This window comes from Aythya ferina (genome assembly GCF_964211825.1).
Source record: "Aythya ferina genome assembly, chromosome: 4".
Lineage (NCBI taxonomy): Eukaryota > Metazoa > Chordata > Aves > Anseriformes > Anatidae > Aythya > Aythya ferina.
The window spans coordinates 43,454,782-43,479,759 of record NC_140300.1 but is presented as its reverse complement, the minus strand read 5'-3'; the positions used below and the strand labels follow the sequence as shown (position 1 = coordinate 43,479,759).

At 38.3% G+C, this 24,978-nt stretch overlaps 1 long non-coding RNA gene across 1 annotated transcript in view; it reads right to left on the bottom strand.

Moving 5' to 3' along the window:
- Window positions 1-2,533: 2,533 nt before the first annotated feature.
- Window positions 2,534-24,978, bottom strand: part of LOC311436777 — a 29,626-nt gene continuing 7,181 nt past the window's right edge. The window contains exons 3-4 of the long non-coding RNA XR_014693083.1: window positions 5,054-5,140; window positions 2,534-3,735 (exon numbers count right to left, since the gene is read on the bottom strand). This is a non-coding gene — a long non-coding RNA (uncharacterized lncRNA). The remainder of the gene's footprint in view (window positions 3,736-5,053; window positions 5,141-24,978) is intronic.

Sequence of the window (24,978 nt, the reverse complement as noted above, 5' to 3'; positions counted from 1 at the left end):
GAGGCAGAGTGTGTCACTTCTTTACAGCCTTCAGGCCAGATCAATAAGAACCAAGTGCAGAACATGCACATGTTAGGGAAGATGGAGTTAAAGACAAGTCTGAAAAGCTTCACACCTCTGGAATCTTCAGTGATACATTAGATGTCTTACAACAGTGTGTATAATATTGCTGGTTTAGTGCTAGCACTTCTCTTCTTGTCTTCTAGCACTTGTCTTCTCTTGTCCTTCACAAGTATGTTATGAGGATGGTGTTAGAACACTGTTTTAGTAAATACCGACACTGCACAGGTATCACCAGAGTCATCTCTAACCTTTGCTTTATGCTGATGCTACTTTCTTAGAGACAGAAGCAAGTATGGAGTACTGGTGCTCAGGTATATTGACAGACCACTCTTACACAGCTGTTGCACTGCCTATAAGTGGATGCTGCCATAAAGAAGCTTTACCCTTCCTTTCTCCCATAGTTCCAGAGTGTTTAGTGATAGTAACAGCTTTGGGTAGGCTTCTTGTGTTGTGTTTGCTTGTTGTTGTTGCTGTTTCCCCACCACCATATACACACACAAAATCATTCCTGTCCATAGCTATGCAGAGACCATTACCTCTGCTGTTCAGCTGGGCACCACTGAAGCCTGAAAGCTTTGTGCAGTCATGCTGCCACTTCTGGGCCTCTTAAATTTGGAGTAAGCTGCATGATCTCATTGCTGTTGTAGCATTTAAGCTCCCTACCTCTTTACCTACAGCCTGTTGGTGGTATGTGCCAACACTTTCATAGCCAGCATGGGGGACTTAGTAGATTTCAAGTCCTCCCCTGAAGAGGTCCTAGAAGCAGTGTGCACCTAGATGACAAATCCAAAGGAATGACAAAGGAATTTGTGGTTGCCCTGGAAACTGAGACCAGTCCAGACTGTGTGTTAAAGAAGAGGCTGTAGCTGGAGAGGTGATGACTAGGATCTGCCATGAGCTAGGTGATGTCTTAGTGTGACCTACAGCAGATAAAAAAAAAAAGTGTGGAGAGTAAAATAATAATAATAATTATAATAGGTCACCATTGCTGCTTATTGCAGACCATGAAGCTTTTCACCTGACAACAAATACAGTGACGAGAGGATGATTGCTGTCAAAAAAACAGTCAATGACAACTGGCAAGACGCTGGGAGGAGGTATCCCACCTTCACGCAGTGCAGTGCAAAGTTCAGGGGGTCCTGGCCTACCAAGAGAGCTCCTGAGCACCGTGATCCTGTACCTGAGAAGGCAAACCTCTTCAAAGGTTCATGTATCTCTTGCTCACTGTCTACTTGAGTGAGTTTCTCCCGTCTTATAGTACTTGAATGGTAGTCCTCATTGTAATATAGGGAATAAAACCATTCCATTCTCTCATGATGCTGAATGCTGAAATTTATAAAGGGTGTCCCCTTTAATTTAAAGAAGGAAAGGATCAAACAACATTATAAAGCCTGTTGATTTCTCTGAATAGTAGATTTGTTTTTAAGGCTCGAACCCTACAATATCCGTTTTGAGCATAACTTCAGAAGAAAATCAGTCTATATGGGCTTTTTTTTAATCCCAGTTTGTTGTTTTCTATATTTTGGCAATGAACAAGCTGCACAGCTTTCAGATCTCAAAGCAGTAGCACTTCACCAAAAGAAAAAAGTTGTACTGCTCATAGTGTTAAGCAGTTTCAAGTCATAGATTATATTTGGTGAAAAATCTTGAAATAAGGATAAGTTCAAATAGCTATTAACTTTATCTTTTTTTTTTTTTTTCTAATCTATTGCAAAAAATATTTAACTTCTCATCTGCTTTCATTGTTTCCCTAAGGCTGGATCTAGAACAGAAGCACTTAGGTGCTTATGACCATATGATAAAGATGGACAGGACTTGCATTAGTAAGGCTATTTTTTCAGGGATATTATCTTCCTGCCCACCCTGAACAATATAATCACTAGCAGCTGAAGTGCAGATTTTCTATGACAAATCCAGTTGTGGTAAGGCTTTTGCAGACTCAACACATCAGTCAACTGCTCCCCCTACTATTATACCTATGGCAGGAAACAGTGTTATTCTATATCTGTTTACATTGTTATTTGTCAGTAGATTCTTTCCTACCCATCACAACAGTGTTAAGGAGGAGAGCCTTACAAAAGTGGACGAAAAACATCCAGAGAACTATTTTTTATTTGTAGAAATTAAGGAAGAGTCTTAATCTTACTTTAAGTGATAGAAATACTGCAAACGGCCAAAAGCAAGAATGTTGATGCATTTGTTAAACTGGAACTCCAAACGTGTGTCAAAAGAGGATTTCCACAGGAAGAGAGCAGTCCTCCAAGTATTGTCAGTCTTAATTATTCTGGGGTACTCAACTATGGAAATCCAAGTCAGATAGCAATACCCATGTCAGATAAGAACATAAGCAACAACTAATTGATTAATCTCTATCACAACTCCTCCTTCCCTTCCCCTGTAAAGAAAAAGATTAAAGCGTGATCTGCACATTGCAGGAACAGCAAGTCTTCTCCTTTTTTTTTTTTTTTTTTTTTTTTTTTTTTTTTTTTTGTGATAAATGCATTCTACACTGCATTATTCCTCTATGTTCCCTTCATGCTAGAAAATCAAAAAAATGATTTTAGTTATTGCTTTTGCTATCTGGAGAGTATTAGCAATGTCTTAATGATCAGAACAGGAAATATAAAAGTCACACTGATTTGAGTTGGACATTTATATAAATCTGTTCAATGAGATCAATAGTCAAGTTTTTCACTAGGTTTGGGGTTTTTTGAAGGCCACTCTCTTTCTTGTAAAATATGTGGTGACATTAATTAAAAGTTAAAGCTGAAGTAAAAAATTAATCAAAAATGATTTATGTGCTAGAATGTTTGTCCAAAGCCTGAATTAGATAACAATAGCAGATGTTTGCTTTTCCAATGGAAACCAGCACAGCTTGATTGACTGTAAAACTGAATGCCAATCAAATCATACACTGAATTCCATGGTGAGTTAAAGGAATAGCTGTATTTTTACGAATATTACATACGCCTCCATTTAACTCACTTTAACTAAGATCGTGTTGCATTGTACCATTACACGTATGTGCCCACGTACATTACATGCTGCATTACATTAAACCAAAAGGAAAAGGCTAAAAGAAAAGAAAATTATGAAGAAGTCAAGGGAACATGGTGAAGGATATAATAGAAAATTACAAGGAAGCACAATAGTGTTAGTGTACACCCCTGCCTGGCCCCAAGCATTGTGGAAGTATTTACTTATCCATCTACAAGCTTCGCGGTGCTGGAAATAAGATAAGGGAAGGAGCTGGCAGTGACAAGAGACATCATAGAAAGCAGATTCTTCCTCTATCCCAAGACAGTCCTGACAGTGAAACTCACCATTGACTGCAAGGTAACATTAAGGTTTTATTAAAAGGATCATAGGTTGCCTTGATTTTAATTTTTGGCTTTGCCTTTTACTAATCAACTTCCTTTGCTCTCAAGAAAACTCTTTCAGTACCTTAAATCACTGCTGCCAAAATTCCCAGGAACAGAGGCTAACTGATATCTTACCTCATTTGATCTGTGATGTTTGCTGTCTTGAGAAACTGGGGATGGTAAGCTGCCATATCTGTGAGACTATGAGTTGAGATCAGAAATAGATGTAAGAGTCCCAGGCTGTTGTCTAGTATACTTGGAATTGCCGAAAGGATTTAAAATTTATTGGCCTCTACTTATGGCAGGTAAACTGGAAAAAAAACAAACAAACAAACAAAAAAAAAAAAACAAAAAACAACTAGGGCTTTCACTACATAACCAAAATATTATTCCTCCATTAATTGTTAGTGCACCTCAAAGCATCTGTAGCTGTTGTACACATAATTAGAACATATACCATTTTTTTCTTCTTGGGCCTTATGTCAGACTACTAAATGCAAATCACTAGAGTAACTAACAAAAATGCAGTCTTCCTGGTCAGCACTTCCATGTAAATATATCAAATATTAGGCCCATTTCGTAGGGGTATGATCTAACTTTGATGGACTTGTTATATTGTGTGCAGCCTTCATGGTGGGCTTCTGAGAAGGTGATGCTTGTGGGCATGTGTTGGGTCCTGCCCCAGGAACAACTCCAAAAGCCAGACCCACAGTCAAAGGTAGTGCAGAGATATGTGCATGCCAGGTTTAATCAAGTCCAGCCAACTTTAAAATATACTATGGACAGTAACTGCATTTAAAAACATTACACTAGGAATTAAATTGAATCCCTCTAAGATACAGAAACAAGACACTTGCAGTTTCTAAGTCCCGTGCAATGCTCATGACTCACACAACTGCTACTGCCCATCCAACTTTAACTTTATCCCCTCAAATTTGCAGAAGTACATGTAAAGGTCAAAGTAAACATACAGGAGATATAAAATCCCGTTTCCTATTCAGTTGAACTGTCTCCAAAGTACTAAAACATGAACATATGCCACAGTATTACTCACTACATAAAAATACATATGTTAGTAGATATACAGTATAGTTAAAACACAAAATTATACAATCTACATATACTTATATAAACCTGCAACAACATAATCTATCAACACACCCAGTCAATCAAATCCTATATATAAAAATATTTTCTTATTCTCTACCAGACACTAGACAAAAAGTTGCAGAACTTTCGACTGCATCTCTCTTGAAAATTTCATTTTATTTATAAATGGCAGCATTTTTTTAAACCAAAATCTATTCTCTTGCCAGTTCCCATGATTTCAGTGAGGTCTCCTTATTTGATGTTTTCTAAAGTCTCTGCTCCTGAAACTCCAAATTCAGCTTTTTAAAAATAGGTTGTGGTTTTTTTTTTTTGTCATCACATTACAGAGAAAATGTTGATGTCATTTTTAATACCTAAAAATTCAATTACCAGAGACAAATGAAAAGAACTGAACACAGTATTTTGAAAACATTACTCCTTGCTCTAAACTGAAAGGTTATCGTTAAACTGCCCAAATCTGCTGATACTTTATTCAGACACATTGCCTTCTAAATTACTGTTCGGTTTGCTAAACCTACCTTTTTCTAGCTGAAATTTCCTTTCATTTTTAAAAACCAGAGAAGGCTTGAAGTCTCAAGTTTGGTATATCTTATTGATTTTAAATCCTGGAGAGGGGAGAAAAAAAAAAAAAATGTATTTTGTCATTGCTTCAGCTACAGGTAAAACATTTTCATTGTATCTGGAAATCAAGCAACTTCTTCAGTGACAGCTGAGGTCAGAGCTCATGGTGCAAGCAAAGTACCTGTAGAAGATGGCCACCTTTTATGCACTGCTAGAAGAAGATACAACAATTAACAATGACAGAGGCTCATGCCTCTCAAATCTCAGAGCAGACCGCAGCCTAAAAATGGTTACCTGAAAGCCCTCTGATATTCCTTATGCCTTTACTAACTGTTGTCTTTAATTAATCTTATCTGTTCAGGACACAGCGACTGAATATTTTCAACTCCTATGATTGAAGTGTCTCAAGCCTATAGCAGTGACAAGGCTTGTAGATCACAAGGCTTGTAGATGACAAGTAGATCTCTTGGAGAATTGTAGTGTTTTGTCAAAATATTTTCCTTCATTTCATCTGCTAGAATCTTTTCATCACTCTATATCTGCAGTGAAGCTTATCCTGGTAAGAGGTATCCTCAAAAACTGCCTATAAAAGTCAAGTCTTCATCTCCCTAGGAAAATGGGAGATATTTTTTTTAAGATTTACAATGTTTTAAAAAGTTAAATTTGCTGTCAGTGGAACAAAACTGATATTCTATTTTATTTTATTTTATTTTATTTGCATTGTTGGTGATCTATCTGAAGTTTCTTAGACACAGCCTGGTTACCTTACCAGTACCTAAGCATAACTCTAATTATAATTCCTGAAAAAAGACTCAATGTCAGCAGCAGCTCAGTACACAATTAGTAGCTCAAGATTTAGGGGAGCTTCCAACTTTCAAAATGATTCAATGAATTAAAATGATTTTCAATTATCCAGACTAATTTTATATTTAATGTAGGCATCTAGGAAAATGTCTGCTTTCTAACAGCATTTAGTTAAATAATGTTATTGTCAAAACAAAACAAAAAAACAAGAATGTGCATCTAACATTAAAGCCCCAAATTCATTGTCATTTGGTTAGACTGAACACTCATGCATCTCATCTTAATTGGACTGAAGGATGTGTGGCACTTCTCTGAAGTAGGACACTTATATTTTTCTGTCCAAACTTTACTGCAGAACCTAACTGAGGCAGTCAGTTTGTAAATGCTGCCAGTTTCATCTTTTGGGCTCTTCATTCATTTATTATTGGGTTGTCATTGATGTTCTTGGACAATTTTTAGACACTTGACAGATTTCAAAAGCTTTCAAAGAGAAAGTCTAAATATCTTCTCTAATTCTGTTTCTAGATCTTTTGAAATAAATAAGTCCTTGGAGCTAATAATAAGTAAAAATAAGAAGAAGGAGAGGACAATATAAGTAAAGTCTTTGTCATGCAGAGAAGTGTTCCAATAGCTGTAGCATTTTATCTCTTTTTTTTTCTTTTTTTTTCTTTTTTTTTTTTTTTTAACTAGTTTAGACAGGATTATTACTTAGTTAATTCTTGATTACGTTTTTTTTACAGTGGAACATGATTTAATAAGTCAACACTCGCCTTTTTCTGACCCTCTAAAGCCTACAGTTTACTATTCATAATGATGAGAAATAGCTTGGGTATTTGTTGCTGTACAGATCTATATCTTCTTGGACACCACAAACAATGTAAATCTTTTCCATTTATATGCCCGATCATTTTTCCAATGTACTGAAGTGTTTGAATTTCCAAGGTCAGAAAATGATTAATCTTATTAAATGTTTGACACAATAAACTAAGCAAAACATCTTTTGATATTACAAAGAGAAGATAAAAGAATGAATTCTTATCTTTGTAATGCCTTAGCTGCATGACTTCGGGGTTCTTAGGCTATCATAATATAATGTTTATTAGAAGCCAAAACAAAGATTTCTCTCTTAAAGAAATATGAGAATGTAATACGGTAGGAAATCTGATAGATATATCCTATTCAAATAAAAAGTACCATACTTGCAAAATACTAGGAATGCTAAGAGAAAAAAAAAAAAAAGGTATAAAAACAGTCAAATGAGAAAGTCCTTTCTGGGCAGGAAACTCATGGTGTCTAGCACACTAACAATAAAGATTTTCAGTGGAATGTATAACAAATCTGGGAGACTTTTATTGAAAAAATGGTCATGGGCAGCCATATTTTGGTTTTGGCTAAGCCTCAGTCATCATGTTTTGATTTAGAAGAAGAAAACCCAAACCACCTGTGGTTTTCATTTTTAATTCATGTCCCATAGGAATACAGACTTTACACTTTCCAATTTTTCCTACCCATGTGCAGCCTGTTAATCAGAAAAAATAATATTTCAAAGCTATTCCTGTCCATGTGTAGAATTTTAAAGGGAATAAACTGAAAATATACAGCGGCCATCACCATCATTGCCCATGAGCACACAGAAGGGATCTTGCAAAATCCAAATCCCCAACATGAGTATCACAGATTGCCCTCTCTAGAGCACATCTGCTGCAGTGCCAGCCCTGCACAACTTGAGGTTATATACTGTTATCTTTTCCTAATGAATAATGATGGAGATGAGTGAAATAATAGCAGGTATAATGTGGTCAGGAGGCAGATTTCTCCTAGGTAATGGTCATTTTCTACAGGAACATCAAGTGGTTTTGGAAAATGAGGGAAAACAAACCACCTTACTCAGCGAGGATCTAGATAGCAAGTGACAGAGTACAGGACACTACCCTAGAAAAACAGAGTACAAAAGAGAAAAGCATGCACACAACCTCCAGATGTGGCAGAGGTAATATTTTGTAGGAAATGAGAACTGGAACAGTCCGAAACCTGGTAGCTCAGGTGAGTTATACTCACTTCACAGTTATGCCCTATGTGGTTACACCTACAAAGATGCAGGAGAACATAAAAATCAGTCAAGTACTCCCCATATTAAAGGAAGAAGTTCATTTTCTGTGCTAATCCACCACAGCAGACGTTCAAAGCCTCTATCCTTTGTCATGCAACGAAATGCTGACATGCATTTCTTTTGTTTTAACCCCCGTCTAACTGGATCTCCAGCTGGCAGATGTTACTGGCAGCTCTCTTTGAGAAAATACACGGGTGAAATCCAGATCCCTTTGAAGACAGTGGGAGCTTTGCCACAGCCTTCAGTAGGGCTGTATTTCACACACTTCGATTTGATAAGGGTAGCAAATTAATAGCAATAACTTGTTTTTAAAATCTACATCAAAATACAGGTATTTCCTTTCTCAGCTGAAATTAGGTTTGACATTCTTTGTGATAGCACTCCCTTTGCAAGCCACTAGTTTTATATATTTAAATGTATGTATAGACACATACATGCGTGTATATAAAATATGCAAAAATACAGTCTGTATTAAACATCTTTCACATCGTAAATGTATTTAATATAAATCCAGTTATGTGAACCATTACCTTTCCTTTTACAGTTAGACTATTTTTATAAGAAATGGTCATTTTTTACACAAAATTTAAGAATACATTAATTAAAGAGAGCACGTAAATGTATGTATAAACAGTATACATATACAAGTGAAAATCCATGAATTTCTTTGTCTTTCTGTTACATACATATGAACGTAGCATACATAAGATAGTAAAATACCAAACAAGCCCAAAATAAGGCAACTTCTTTGGAAAAGTTCTAATGAAGCAAAGAGAGACCACAATGGCAATCAATGGTTTTATGAACAATTCTGTGGTCAGAGGCTTGATCATACAAACCAGTCATGACAAAATTATAGCTTAAGGCCCGGGTAAAAGCATCATAAATTCCAGGGAGACTCATCACATTAGTGAAATGACTAATATTCATGTTTGTAGGTGGAGATCCTTTGTTATAATGAATTACAACAGATTTCTGCAAAACCTCTGTGATCTATATCTCAATGGCATTTTTTTAAATGCTCACAGGAACAAATGAGACACACAACCCTGTATTTAATATATAGGCATTTTGGTACTTTCCCTGGATTACTTCTTCAGTCTTTAAACAGGCATATATCCATTTGATTTTAAAAGTGATTTTGTGCCAAGTTATGCAGCAGAATGGAGTCCCTTGCACTTATTATGTTTTGTCATTTTTTCAATTGCTTTAGGGATTCGCCAGCTTCAAAATACTGAATAACATGTTCCACTGACAAAGGAACATAACAACTATTTCTCCAGAAGTGCCTGAGAAATAATAGATGTCTGAGCCCAGCAATTTTTTAAGATGGATAAATAATATCCAAATCTCATAAATGAGGAAGCTGAAACAAAAAAAATGCTTGACAGGTGACGTACTTGTCAAGAATACCCTGCAATGTCATGACAGAACTGAAACTAGATCCAACTTCTCCAATTTTCAGGGAGGAAATGGCTTGGCATGAAAGTTTGTCTCAGGTTATACTGAATCCAAAGCATCATAGTTATTCCATTAGCTGCCCACAGACACTGTTCAGCTGCTGACCCAGTTTACACTAAAGCAAATGTTCCAGTTAAAGAGAATGTGTTAAATGCCATGTAGGATCACCTCCCATAGTAAACCACATCTACCAGAAGCTCAGTTTCAATCACCTCTAGGCCTTCCACTTCTTATTTGCATCTGTAGAAAAGCAAACACAGAAAAAATGGAAGTCAAACCAGTTTGGGGGGACTATAAAGCCCAACTACTACATTAATGGTGCCTTCCTTTGATGATGCTGCCAGAAAGTCCTGGGGTGGGGAGAGAAAATAGACAGTGAAGAAGAGTCAGGGGAGAGGAGTTTTGAACCTGTTTTGGTTCAGTGCTAGGCAAAAAATAAATAAATAAATAAATAAATAAATAAATAAATAAATAAGGAGCTATTTGTACATGCAAGAAGAAAGCAGCTTATATACAGAGATAAATTTAAAAATAAATAAATAAAAAATTGCATTTCTATACAATATAATTGAAATTCTTCATCATTTTTATCATGCTGACTTGCTTACATTCATGTGGTTTTAGTCTCACAGATGTTCTGGAGGATAGGACATGTAATATGGCTCCATAGTTTTCTAACCACAGAATATCCAAAATATATAACCAGGAAATCACTTGCAGTCTGTGTGGGGCTTGGCAGATGGTATTTCTAAAAATGCAAATATCCAATATGGAGGTAGTAGAGAAGACGGATTTCACAAGGGAACAGTGCAACTCTTTATATGGAGTGTAAACTTTACACAGTATTCCAATATAGAACTGGTGAGCACTGTTAAAAAAGTTTCCAATGAATATTCATTTCAGTTTATAAACATATTCTCTTCAACTGTTTCAATGCCCTCTTTGTGTTTGCTTACTGTGCATGTTCTAGCTATTGCATTTTCTGGCAAGAACGCTTGTAGAAACAGCAAATTTTAAGCAAGTATTAGAGAATATATATGGGAAATGAATTTTTAATTTGGAAATATGGGTGCTGGCTCCAGAAGTTTATTCCAAACAGGTATCCTCATCCATTCAAGAGAGGAATGAATGTGACCTGCAAGATCAAAACTAGCTTAGATTGAATTTCAGCTGTTAATGCTTACAAGCACATGCACTAGCAGCGCATATTTTTAAATTTTGGTCAGATGGGACAAAATGAAAAAGTAGTTCCTGCTCCTGCTAAGTAACTCACGTGTAGTAGAGGAAAATAAATCAGGCAGTAGGACTGTGTAGGTTATTGTCTGAGCTGACTTCTGATTTATGTTGAGATGTTGGCCAACCTGATCCTTTTACAAAAGGGAAATAGAGAAGGGATGTCTCAGATGAGGGGCAGCTTCCCAGCCAGACTCTTTGGGCTATGACCAAGTTTTTCAAGCAATGAGAGCTGCACCGAATGTCCATCCTTCCACTCTGGAGCGCAGCCTCCGGACAAAGCAGAAAGTCCAGTTCTGACCGCTGGCAACGTGTTGTGCCACTGATGGAGCATGCTATCCACCACTAGCAGCACAAAGGATCTGCTCCTCTTTTACTGTAGTTGGTTTGTGGTTTGCAAAATCCTGAGATGAGCAGAAAGCCTCCCAGCTCCTTATAGCTGAAGCAATCTCTACCACCAATTTTCTTTGCCTGATAGGCCAGCCCTATGAAGCCATGTAGTTTCAGGTCCTGATAGTTTTCAAAGCAAACGGTAAATATAAAATACAAGTACATGAAATGTATGGACGAACAAAATAATTTGGGCTGAGATTTGCTCACATGGGACATGAATGACATGAAAATTTTGGTAATGATGTTTTAGGTTTAGATAACAGTAAGCACAGAAAAGACAAGGAAGATTTCATATGATGGAAGATTTAATTTTAAGTGAAAGTGTTGCACAGCTGCAGTCACCATCTTAATATACCAAAAAATACATAAATCCAAGTTCCTAACTGATGTAAGCAATTACTGCTTCATCAAGTTGATTTACTGTGGAACTGAAACATACCATCCGCCTGGCAATTCTACCATAAACAGACTGGATTCTCTGTTAGTATAGACTAGTAGTTTTACCCATAAATATATTTACTGGACAAAAAAAAAAAAAAAAAAAAAAAAAAAAAAAAAAAAAAACACAAAAACAACATAGAGCAGACAGAAATGCATGTCCTCATAGAAAACTGCTGTAAAGTTTAACAGAAACAGAAAAGTTTGTTTTATAGAGCCACTGCATAACTTGAAGTATATGTATACACATCTCAAGCATAGTATTCTGTAAAATGTTTTAATCACCTGACAGTGAAAATGTCAAACTTGATTAAGTTCTGCTGGATTCTGAGGTTGGGGGTTGAGTTCAATGTCTATTTCTCCTCTCTCTCTTTCTTTCTCTCTCTCTCTGCTCTAACTTTTGTATGGCTTTCCAATTCATATTTGCTCAAATAAAAATCATAGAACAGAGAAAAAGGCTATCAGTCTCTGGATTGCTGACTTTAGTAACGGGTCAGTTTCCTTCCAAGCTGCATCAAGCTCAGACAGCTTTCTGGCAATTTCAGCTCAGCTGCAAACAGCCAAGATCATGTGAGATGATCCAAAAGATTCCTAAAATATTAGATATGCCTGTATATATATTTCAGACTAAATATTTTCATGGATGTAATCACATGAAAGAAAAAACCCTTAATGCATATGAAAAAACAGCCTAATATACATTAGACTCTACTTATGAACTATTAAACTATACAAATTGGATTGTCTATTTCTTAGTGTCTTACAAGGGCTTTCTCCACTGCAGTAAATTCCAGCTGTTCTGAGGTTACATCCCATATTGAATTGGTAATGTTTCGCCACTTTGAAAAGACCACACAGTCTGTCATCATGAAAATCCATCTACCCTGGTGAGAGGGCCTCATCCGTAGCCAGTTACGTTTCTTAAGTAGAGATGATTTTGCTAACTCCTTTATCATGTGTTCATGGTCAATTTGTACAAAAGTTATTGCTTCTTCAGAAAATATCACAGCATACCAATACAAATTGCTGTGGGTTTACAATTAAATATTTCCTCTCTAAAATCTTGCCACCAAAAAAATATATATATATTAAAAAAAAAAACGTGATTTTCTCCATTATTTTTCATTCTAATAATTAGTATGACATTAATATTTCTAAATTTGTAACAAAAGACTTAACCAGTATCTGTGTGTATTGCTAGTACATTTTTGGTGCAAAACATCATCTATTTTTTTCATTCACTGGCAAGCAGTGTCAGTGGCTACTCTTGTTCACACACAGAAAACCATTCTTGAACCCACGACTCCAAGTTACTCTATTCCTTAGTTGTAACTTCCAGTGGCACTACTCATTTTTCTGTGGCCCAGGTTCCAGGGTTTCATGTTCACTCCATGATGCTGGCCCCAATTAAGTCAGCGATATTTGTGAACTTTCATGGTGATGGACCCCTCTCTCAGCAATGTAACAGCTCTGGCTTCCTAAGCACTCTCTATCCCATACAACAGTCACAGTGTAGGTTACTTGACTGAGACACTGAGCCATAACAGCAAATCACAGACCTGAAACATATTCAGATAATGTGGGAGTGTTGCATTTCTTGGATTTGAAATGCATTTTAAAAGGAAAAGCAGCTACAAAAACAAATTAATTTGGGGTCATAGAGTTCTTCTCTGTGAAGAAGAATAAATTAGCATTAGCTTCAGCCAGAGATATGAATATCTATGACAATAAGCACAGTTTAAAATTTTCATCTGTGCCTCACTCCACAGTATTGGTGTGCTTCACCAATATAAAACTGTTTTTTTTTTATAAAACAGTTTTTCCAAGAAACTTTATAGGAAGAAGGACTGATCAATGTGAGAAGTATAATAATCAGTACAAATCTGACTCGTGTTGCTATTGGAGTAAACAAGGGTGGTAAACATTTTCTTACATTCCATCAGACTTGATTCTCTTATTACCACAATTTTACTCCAAAATAACACAGCTGGACTTCTGTGAAGTTTCTCTATTTGTACAGCAACCGATAGAGGAATCCAGATATGGATGCTTTTTAATGCTTTTTCTCTGGATTCACACAGTTACAATAGAGATCAATACCTTACAGCAGAGGTTTTCTTTTCAATGTCTTAAAGGCAGAATATGTTTGCTTGCATAATTTTGAAAGGAAGTGATTATGCTTTCCCATTCACAAAGTGCAGAAAGCCACAATAGCTTTCATTTTAAAATGGATGAAAGTAAGCTAAACATGAAAGCCCTGTTCATCTTGCAGTTTGCAGCAGCTCCTAGAAGCAAGACCATAGCCCAGAGAAATATGTGCCCAATGCTTTTCCCACAGAAACACTCAGCAGAGATCTGGGTACTGCAGATTGTGGAACTGCAGAAGAATGTGAAGTGCTGAACTGTGTAAGCATTGAGGAGGACCAGAATACACCACTTTTGCAGATAGAAGAACACACCACATCCTTATTTTCTTCCTGTGGGAGGTCAGTGCTTATACTGCAGATGTGCCTGTCAGGGAGAATATTTTTCACTTGCTCTTCTTCCAGTGGCTAATCTGCACGTTCGTTTGCCTCCACTTGAAGAATGGTTTGTCTGAGCTTTCCCAGCATTACTGGCAGCGGACACAAACATTTCCACAGATTCATACTGTATCACCATCACCCCTCTGCAGCAGGATGGAAATTTTATCTATCTCCCAGTTTGCCTAGCCTGTGGTATCAGGATTTAGATGCCTTGAGTCCAGCCCCAGCTGCTGGACTGACTTTTGGAAGCAGAATCTGAAATCACCTTAACAGCAGCTGACCAAGAGGCTGAGAGCTGGCTCTCTGTCCTCATGGCTGCCCCACCAGGTGACCTGGCAAAGGCCTCAGGCCCCTTCAGCCCCAGCTGGGCTCTATGGGCACCAAATGAGATTGTGTGGCTGTGACCAAAACTGCTTGTAAAGCCCTTCATTATCCCTGGCAGTATAAGCAGGAGTAGAAACAGTATGCGGTGCTTTGTCCTCTCATTGTGCAGTTGTTGGGATCAACAGCTTTGTTTTTGCTCTGTTTCAGGAAAGCACCAACAAGATAACTGAACAGCAGGATTGCCTTTTAAGGATATTTATGGTCCACCTCCCGATGGAGTTCAATGCACATTTCTGCATACGGTGTATATTACACTATCCCTAATTGTTTCTTCTACAAATTTTGCATGCTCTTGAAGCAAGGACAAAAAGATCAAGACCTCAGCATGGGACTTTTGCCCCCAAACGCCCTCAGGCTTTCACCTTTTATAAGTGGAGCTAACGATTGCTGGACACAAAACTGCCACCAACCAGCTCATTCAGGTCTTTTCCCGTCATGCCTTCCCCATAAAAAGAAATGCATTAACTTCTGGGTCAGGCTCTGCCCCGGTTTTTGACCTGATCACTGCTGGCTGCAGCCGGAGCGTGGCCTCTCCAGGCCTGCAGCCTCGCTGCCAGGAGGTCCCTGGCCCACACAGGCTCTCTCCGAGGATCCTGCAGCCAGCAAGCCACTTGCAGACTGAAAACATGTGGCCACAGCTGTGAGTGAAAATGAACCTGAGCAGCGCAGTGCCGCTCTCGGTAACCATGTGGTTTTGTGGGGAGATCTTAACTGAGCGCTTCCTGGTTTTCTAATGTTTGCTTGGGGTTTTATTCTCCCACAGGAGGTGCAAGCTGAAGGAGGTATTGTGAGACGCTGCAGCCAAAACTCCATCTTGATAACATTTTTATAGGGGTGAAACTACAAAGAGTAACTCAGCAGTTGCCAGCACGGCTGTGTTAGTATGAGAGAATAGCCAAAAGCATGTGAGTAACATTCATGCTGAAAATATGATTGATCACTTCTTTTTTTTTTTTTTTTTTTTTTTATTTTTTATTTTTTATTTTTTCCTGCAACACTGCTCCAAATCCAGCTTCAGTGAGAAGTGACTTGAATTGCAGCTGAGCTCAGTCTTCAGAGGCAGCTGCCCTGCTTCCCTTAAACCACAGGTTCACGTAGGAAGCCCATGGCATACTTGCAGGCAGTGTGTTGCCCAGTTGTTCCTGTTGCATTAAAACAACAGAAATACATGTTGATCATTTTGGGGGATTTATCCAAAAGGCAAGTCAGCTCATTCATGCACGTGCCAGAAAACTGAAAGAGTTAAATTATCTCTTTCTGCTTAGAAAATAGAGCAGGCTATTAATAAAGGTCAATTTGCCTTTGTTTCTAGAACTGAGGGATCTTCCAGATAAGCTGTTGTTCACCATCAGGTATATGTGCTCTCTGTACATCCATCTCACACTCAGAGAGTGCAGGATTACCAGCACCCAAGTTATGGGTACTGCACTGGTGTGCAACCTTGTATACCATATATTTTCCCCTTTTGTCATCATGCTGATTTGTCCTTCTTGCAGGTACTCTATATAACTTGTCTAAAAGTACATTTATGTAATTTACTTAATTTAACATTTGATTTGCATATTCAAATATCTACCAAAGAATTTGCCTTTGAGTAGGGTTTGAGACAAAAAAAAAAGGAAAAGTATAGAATTTGGAAAATATATTAAGACCTTTTTCTTAATTCTTAAAGTTCCCTGCTGCTTACAGGAATTAAGTATGGAAACAACATCTGTGTAATATTGTGAAGGATTTCAAAAGGGCTTCTCAAAAAGGGCTGACACAATCTTACTCCTTTTAGAAGAGGATATGAAATGAATTGCTTACTTTGGCTATTACATGCACTCCCTTCCCCCAGCAGTAGAGCCAAGAGCTAGTGGCACGTCTGAGATTTTTTTTATAGGGAGTCCTTCAAATATTTTTCACTGTTTGCAAAAAGACCTAAGAGAGATCCCCTCCCATAAACATAACAAAAGAAATCGTTACACTAAAGCCTCACTTAAGTGAATGAATAATAGATTAATAGAATCTTATGATTAATTATTTACGTCATGTCTCTGCATATGACCCTAACAGCTGAAAATGGTAAATAAGTAAAATATATGTAAGGACTCCTAAAAATGTGTAGACACTTGAAACCTTAATTAGTTAAACAAATATATATATATTTATTATTATTATTATTATTATCCAATCTAGTAAGTATTAGATCTAAATTGGGAATTACCAGCAAGTCTAAAGAAATGTCATTTGACTATAGACAACACCTCCTTTAAAGAAAATACAAAAGGATGCTGCCCTCTCCCTGCTCCTGAATAGTTAGCAATCAGTTATTAGCCTGAACTGGTCACCTGCCCAGAGTCTTGTAATGCCATCTTCCCACAGAAAGGCACTCCCATTATGGCTTGTAAGAACAGGTGCATTTTCAATGTCACTAACTAAAATCTTAATGTCATATAAAGCTGCATTTGAGTTCCGATAGGCTTTAAACATCACCTGAATGATACTTCCAGAACTCATCTGGGCCTAATGAGATTTGTTTACTCAGAGGCTACTTCTGTGTGAACACACAGGCATCACATCTTTCTTCTACTTTCCAGAAATATTCCAAGAGATTGTAAGTGAGGAATTAGCCTAAAAATCACAGAATGGCTGAGGTTGGAATGGATCTCTGAAGATATCTTGTCCAATCCCCCTGCCGAGCAGGATGACCTAGAGCACATTGCACAATATGAGGTCTGTTTTCAACAGAAAGAACATGGACTGATTTGGGATAAAGATGAATGTTATATAAAGCCTGCTTCTCCTAGGAAAGCTCATTATGAAGTTTCCATCAACTTGTAATTAGAATAACAGCAAAAAGAGATGCCATTGCAAATACTGTATGTCTGAGTTCAGATCACTAAACAAGACTGCATATTATATGCCTCTTTTTCCCCACTTCAGGCATGCCCATCTACATGACTGGCCACTCAGCTCCTTTGAATCACAAATGAGCCTCGATGCACTGATGCTTCACTGAACTTCATACATCTGTATGTACAGATATTTTGGGACAGAGAGCCTGCCAAACACCTGCGGGACACCAGCACCATACAGATTCAGAAGTAAGAGCATATCCTGCAGACTGTGGTACAGGATATCACTTTGTCAGGTAGCTACTTACAAATGCACATTCTACTTACCAGAAAATGTTCATGATGGCAGGCAGCTCTACCTGGACACTGTTGCATTTAGAGTTGGATTAAGCTGTCCAATATAGTTCTTTATCTAGATTTGTTTTTATCCAATGGGGAAAAACAACCATAGTTGTTTTTAAAAATTAAATAATACATGCTTACATCCCCGCTGAGGACAGGTATAATCTCCATTCTGCAGAAAGTTTTGGTACAAACCCCGTGAGGACAGGGAAAGGAAGATCCTGAGCAGGGAAAGAAGGGCATCTTTTCCAGGAGCACACAATCAGATGTTATATGGCTCCACACCTCTGCTCTACTGCATGGGCGATCCCTGACCTGACACCAGGTGTTGTGTGGCTCAGGCTGGAAGAACCATGACCATGAAGATTCCTACACCAAGCAAGACAAGGGTGCAGTGCCCGGGCTCTCTCTGCATCTCCTTCAGTACCTGGCACTGCAGTCTGGCTCCAGTTTGGCAGGAGCAGTGGAGTTCACTGAAAACGTTATTTGTAGCAGGAATATTTCCATGCATCATGCCAGAATCCAACAATGCTCTCTCAAAATAATGCTGTCTAGTAAAATCAACCAGCTGAAAGGCATTTTGCACAGTATCAAAAATGTAAATAGAGTGGACAGTTGGCTGTTTACTATGCATTTGTATGAATATGTAGTCACTGGTCAAATCCAAAACACACACGTCCTTCAGAAAATAAACCAGATGCATTTAAAAATGATTTATGTTGAAATAGCTGTTCTGTACAAGTATAGTGCTATTGCTTTACAGGAACCGATCAGAAAGTAGAAGGTGCCTGTATTCTCATAATGGTATTAAGATTCTGTGCTTACTAGTATCCACTTCTAATTCATAGGAAGAGTCCCCACTGAAGCTAGCAAGACTAAGTCCTCCGGGATCAAGCCCTCAATTTGTGCATTAACAGAGTACTTCAGCCTCCAGTATTTTTAATCTTCCATCACAAATACTTTAAGGAAAATAAATATTTAGACAAGATAATGTATATTAATGTAGAACCTATTTAACATTGATTCTTTCTTTCCATTACAACTCATATAACACCATGGGCTGATTTGATCAGTCCACATACACATCTGCAAGGCTTGCAAGCATCTGATTTAACCTCAGGGTACTAACTTCTAAAATTGTAACATTTGGGAATTATTAAATTTAATTAAATGCTTTCAATTTTCTATTCATCATTCAACCCTTCATTTCAAAAGATAAAGTAGCCTGAATCACAAAATAATAATAAAGAAGATGCTCCAGAAGTATGGTCAGAGAACTTTTTCTTGCACCTAGGACTTCAGAAGCTGCAGCCTGAACAGGCAGGGAAGTGGGGACAACAGCTGAGCCTTTTATCCAATGAGCATTTCAAGGGGCTGGAGGTACTCTGCAACAAGCTGCCCCTCCAGTGAGGATGCATGCCTGGCCACATGATTAATATGAGGATGTCTGTCGAGAGTGTGTGAAAGAATGGACAAAACAACATTTCGGCACCAAAACGACCAAACCAGAACTTTGATCCACTTTGCAATGATCCCCTTGCAAGAGAGCAGGCCTGTGCCCTGCAGGTCCAGAGGCTAACTGTAAGTGATCCACTCCTCACCATTGAAAGCCACCTTGTCATCCAGGAGACAGAGATGCTCAAGGCCTTGCCAGGATGCCATAGTGCCCCCCTGACCTATGAGTACCACGTGGGCAATCCCAGAGGCAGCAGGATAGAGGTGTCTGACCCCTGCCCTTTCCTCCCTGCAGCTCCAGCTGGGCTCACCGTGGAAGCTGGCAGAACTCCCTTGGAATTGGGATGCCTTTTGCTGCAAAGAACAGGAAGCCAAGGGTCATATAACGTGGAAAACCCTCAGCCAGTGCCCTGAGGCTAAATGTCTTGGAGCCAGAAGCCCGGATATAAAAGCCAAAGAAGTCTTTGAGCCCAGAAAAGGATTAAATGGATTTACTGGGTCCAGAGAAAAGCCAAGCAGAAACAAGGAAAAAATACACTTTCTTGTTCTCTTCAGCTCACTGCTATTCAAGAGAGAAGAAATATGAGTTACAATGAACTGAGAAAGGTTTTTTGTCTCTGTGTGTGAAAGGAAAAAAAATATATATTATTTGTGCTTATTTTATGTTGTTCAATAAACCAGCCTGGGAAAGGAATAGACATATAGATTTCTGTATGTTCATGGGGAGGTGAAAAAGAGAAATGGAAGCAGACGGTACAGTGCTTAACCTATGGGTTGCATGCTGGTTTTGGAAAAATAGTTATTTCAGATTGTCAGTTTCATGTCATTTTCTGACATGCTGCATTTGGGTAAAGGCTGTCTGTGCTGTAGCCATGTTACTCGAGAACCACAGAACTTCCTACATCCTGATTATGGCTGCAACATTGTGTGTGTTAACAGATGCAGCATGAATAGCTCTTCTGTTTCTCTTACAATCTCTGTGTTTTTTAAACATCAATAAAATGTCCATGATCCACAACACTTCTTAAAAGATTCACCTTTGAAATCAGTGTGTGTATGCAGGCATCCTCTTTATTTATATTTGTATTTAGCTTGCACTCTTTTAATATTCTAAGTCTGCTTATCAGTAGGAGACACTTCAATAATCTAATGTGAATAAAATTGATATCTAAGGATGCACGGAAATTCATGGTGCTTATTCTGTTACTCAAAAGCAGGTGCTGAGACTGTGTATTTCTGCTAGTATGAACATTTATTTGTTGGAAGAACAGCACAGTACAGACCTTCATTTCAGTTTAAATATCACGTAAAGATAGGAAATGATTAATAAAGACTTGCCCCTAATTTATCAGATAGTGTCATAAGGAGAGCTTTGAAATACAACAGAAGTTGCTCTGTGGCTCTCAGTACAAATCTCCCACTGAAAATTTCCATCCATTCCTATGTAGTAATTTGTTATATCCTCTAGCATATGTATGGCCTCATCATTTCTGCTGCACTTCTACATCAGACCAAAGATTTTACTGCTGTAAAAAGCTCTTAGTGTGTCTTTGGATATCTCTTCCTTGCCCTCTGGGGGCTGTTCCTTTTGTGAAGCATGGGCTGAGACCTGTTTTGGAAGACATGCACGTCCACGTGTTTATGTATATTCAAGGCCGCGTTTGTTTGCGGCAATTTGCTGCCATGGTCACATGCTTATTTCTTCATTTCCAACTTCATTTAATACACTTCTATAAGAATGAATATTTGGACCATGAACCCTCTTTTATCAAAGTATATATTTGTAGGCTCTGATATCTCTGAGTACACAGATACCTGATTATGTAACATGTTTGCATTTAGGCTATTTGTGTAGCTGTTGAGCAGCAAGAGTTACTGAAGCACCATAACAGAGTGCCAAACTTGCTGAAGTCTGAGAACCATTTATGGCTTCAGATAGCTACGCTTTGCTTCTCACTTGTGTGAAGAGCAGATAAATAAGTTATTGTGGTGTTCTCCATCACTGGTCAAACAGAAATTATTCTGCCATTACATGGCTTTAGCAATAGGATATATTCATCAGTACTGGTTTACTACCCAAAATGAGAAGGATGAATGTGAATAACTCTGAGTGTGATTCTCTCTCCTCTGCTTTTCCTCTAGTCTGTCTACTTAGACTTATGAAAAATGGATATAAAATGGTTCATGCCCTCTCTGCACATAAGATACACAACCATGTGTGTAGCAGGGGAAATGTATGAAAGTATATCTGTCTTCACACATATGATTGACATACCACAAACACTGCCTTTGAAAACTTCAATTATTTTTTTCAGCTTAAAAACATTTCTTAAACCCTAAAAGAGCTTAACATTTATAAATAGCTTTTGCTTTCTTCAGTAAGGAAAATATTTCTCTTAACTTTCTATTATGATTGACCATGGAGAATCAACAATGTTGGAAAAATTTTCAGCAAAGGTGTTTTCTCTCTGCCATGCTCCTCATGGACTTTCCCTCTTGCTAGTCACTCCACCTCAAAGGAATAATTAGTTGCTAAAAAATGTGTTTCATTTTGGCTGGGAGAAGACAGAGCATGTTTTTAATTAAGGAAGTGGTATTAAAATAAACTTTTCTAGGAAAATGTGCACAGGGTAATATATAACATAATTAGAAAAATACATTTAAAAAAAAAATGTTTGACTGAAAAGTTGTCAGCCAACTCCAATATCATCTGTATCTTCCCTTGCAAGTGTTCTCCTTTTGTTCTCATTCTCCTCTTGGGTACACTCCCTTTTCTGGCTTTTTCTTTTCCTCAGAAAAACAGTGCCTTAGCTCTTGCTCCTTCACCATCTATTTTAATTGTCCCTAAGTCTGCATTCAAGAAAAGTACAGATATTTTTCTTGTGATCAATAAGCATCTGCCCACGGGGATTCTTGCCTCTAACCTTTTGCTGGTCACATCATTTTTATGCTTCATCCTTCTGTCTCTGCTCTCTCATACTACTGCACTTTTTACTACTGTTTCCACATGTACTGAACTTCCAAGGTTTTGGTATGATGTGAGACCTGCCTAACACATTTACCAACACCAGTTTTGCAGCCTGGCTTCCCTGTGCTAATCTGCACTCTTAAAACTGTGGTACACTGATGGCTTTCTTAATGGCTTCAGCTTCATGTTGATTTATTTTCTGAACTGCTCATCAATAACAAGAGGCTGAAGTTTATAGAAATGTTATGATTTGTGCAAATCTTGTGTTAGCAGGACCCTAGGAAACCTTCAAAGCACCCAGCAAACAGTGTGTTTCCTCTTGTAAAATGCTGTTGAACTATAATTCTTTTCTCTTGTGCTGTCTCATTAACTTCAAAATATTGCTTCAGCCTCTGTATCTGTGTTGGCCAGGTCTCTCTATAAAACCCTATCAAAAGGCATCAGTTTTTCCAATATTTTCTGACACCCTGTCAGCATAAGTGACCAAGTTACATTATTCAAACCACACGGTAAATGCTGCTCAGGTGGAAATGGCAGGCAAGCGACAGTTTGTGTCAGACAAAAGCAAAATGTGAATGGTAGCACTCCCTCCCATGAAAGAAAAATGCCCCAGGTCCTTATTATTGCATGCAGTGTACTTGGCAGACTTTGTTTTCTGAAGCAGCCATGCACTGATTCTGTGACTAATATCAGGCTTTGTTTGTTTATTAACAATAGCCATCAAGGAATAATAATACCACTTCAGAGAAAGCTGTACAAATATGAATATTAGCTTTAAGCTATTTGGACCTGTGATAACTTGAAATTAATTAGCTGTTTGCTGTTAACACATTTTGAAGACTGCCTGTAAATTCCTTTTGCTTTTGTATTGCCTTATGTAGAGCTTCATTTCAATTATCATCTTCCATTGTGTTCTGTTGTACTACACAAATAAATTGTTATTTTATTTTTTTTCTTTCATTGAAAGCTGAAGAACACACTGATATAGTGGTTTATAAGAAGTTCTAGCCCATTCACAACTAAGTTTTAGTTGTACGGTGGTACACAACAATAAGCAACTGTTTCAGGCTCAAGTCAGGGAAGAGATATGATGAAGACCTCATCTAAAACAGGGAAACAGCTTCTGGAGCAAGGTCTGGTGCCATGGCTATATCAGGGCAATATCCAACAACAGTGGAGCTGACAGTAACATGCACTACCCCTTGCAAATGCTCTCTGGAGACCCATTTGCAGGAGGAGGTGCAGATGTCATGGCACAGTGCCCCACTGGAGGTGATGGGGTGTCACACAAGTGGTGAGGTGGAGATCTGTGCACCTGACTGGCAGGTCAGAGCCAAATGCAGGTAAATGCATGTGAACACAAGAAACACAGTAACGCTGATGGGACTTTTGCTGTTGGTTTGAAGATAAACTGTGAAAGAAGCAATAAAATGAATGAAATTGCACACTTAAAGAAGCTAATACAGAGACTGAGTAGGGCAATAGGAAGCATATAGAATTGGCATATGTTCACATTTTGTTTTTATTTTATAGCTAAGCAGAAGCAAGACATATCATTCGTTCTAAAGTGTGGTTAAAAGTGACTATAAAAATGGCATTAGAGTGCCTAATGTTTATATTTCAATGACTTCCAGATGTAATATTCTTTTCAATTTATAAATAAAAAACCTCTATTTGTGAACTGTCAGCTCAGAAAATACCAGCTGGCCTCTCAGAATTGGACTTCCCTGTGTCCAACCTGGCCAGTAATGAAAGTTGTGCCGTATTTCCCTAGCCCCTGCTATGCTGGAATTTACACACCAGTTTTGCATAAAGGTGTGCATTTGATGAGTGACTCGTATATTCTAATTTTGTTTTGTGCAAACAAAGGAGACCGTCAACTATACAAACAAACACGTGTATGCAAATCCTTTTCATGCAGCCGAATGCCTTTGGGTTTTTCAGCAGTTTGTAGAATATAACAAAAAGACAGCCCTGCCTGTGGTTTCCAGCAGATATCTCAGGAAGGCAATGTGATGACTTTCCTCATTTACTGCCAGCACAAGGCCCAGCCTGCCTCTAGGATATAAGGCCCCATCCAGAGAAAATGCACAGGGAGGAGATTCCAGGAACTAGTTTATTCTCTTTGTTGCCTGATATTATGCCCGCTGATACATGCAGGGAGGGGAGGGATTCGTGAAAACTCATTAGAGATGAGTAAATGAGACTAATCTCCCCCACTCCTTCTACAGTCACTCCTCCTCCCAGCACCAAATGAACATCAGTCTCTTTCCATGAGAGAGCCTGGGGAAACTGAAGATGACCATGGCAGGCTTTGGCAAAGCCCAGCCCCTGGCCCCAATGTATTGGGTGAGTCAGCTTCCTGGGAGCAGGGAATGCACCAAGACATCCCTCACAGCTCCTTCTCACCTCCATGTTCCCCATCGGCAAACAAGAGGGTGCCCAGTATGACCCCCAAACACCAGCGCCTCATTGGTTTGTGGAGGTCACAGGAAATATGAAAGCTTGAACATCTGAGCTAGGTTTTGCCTTTGGAAACATACCCATCGTGCCTGAAGAAAATACATTCTCAAAGTTGTTTGAAAGAGTCAAGAGTCATTAGAATATGTAAATGGTAAAATTGTACATGGATAATAGTCTGATTACCATTTCAGTGACAGATGTTCCAACACAGAACCAGATTTTCAAAGGAGATCCGGGTTAAATTTTCAAGCATTCAGCCCCACATCTGGAGTTGAGCTTTCAGATGAGCTCACCTCTCATTTAGGCACGAAGAGGGCAATTCTATGCAGAGCCCTCAACATGTAGTTCCCATTGTGATTTGAGTAAGATTCTCCTTTTTCAAAAAAAGTTGCAAAAGTTGCTAGCAGCCAAACTTGCTTGAAAATCTGGCCCTGACTGTTGATGCTAAACACTTCTGAAAATCCACTTC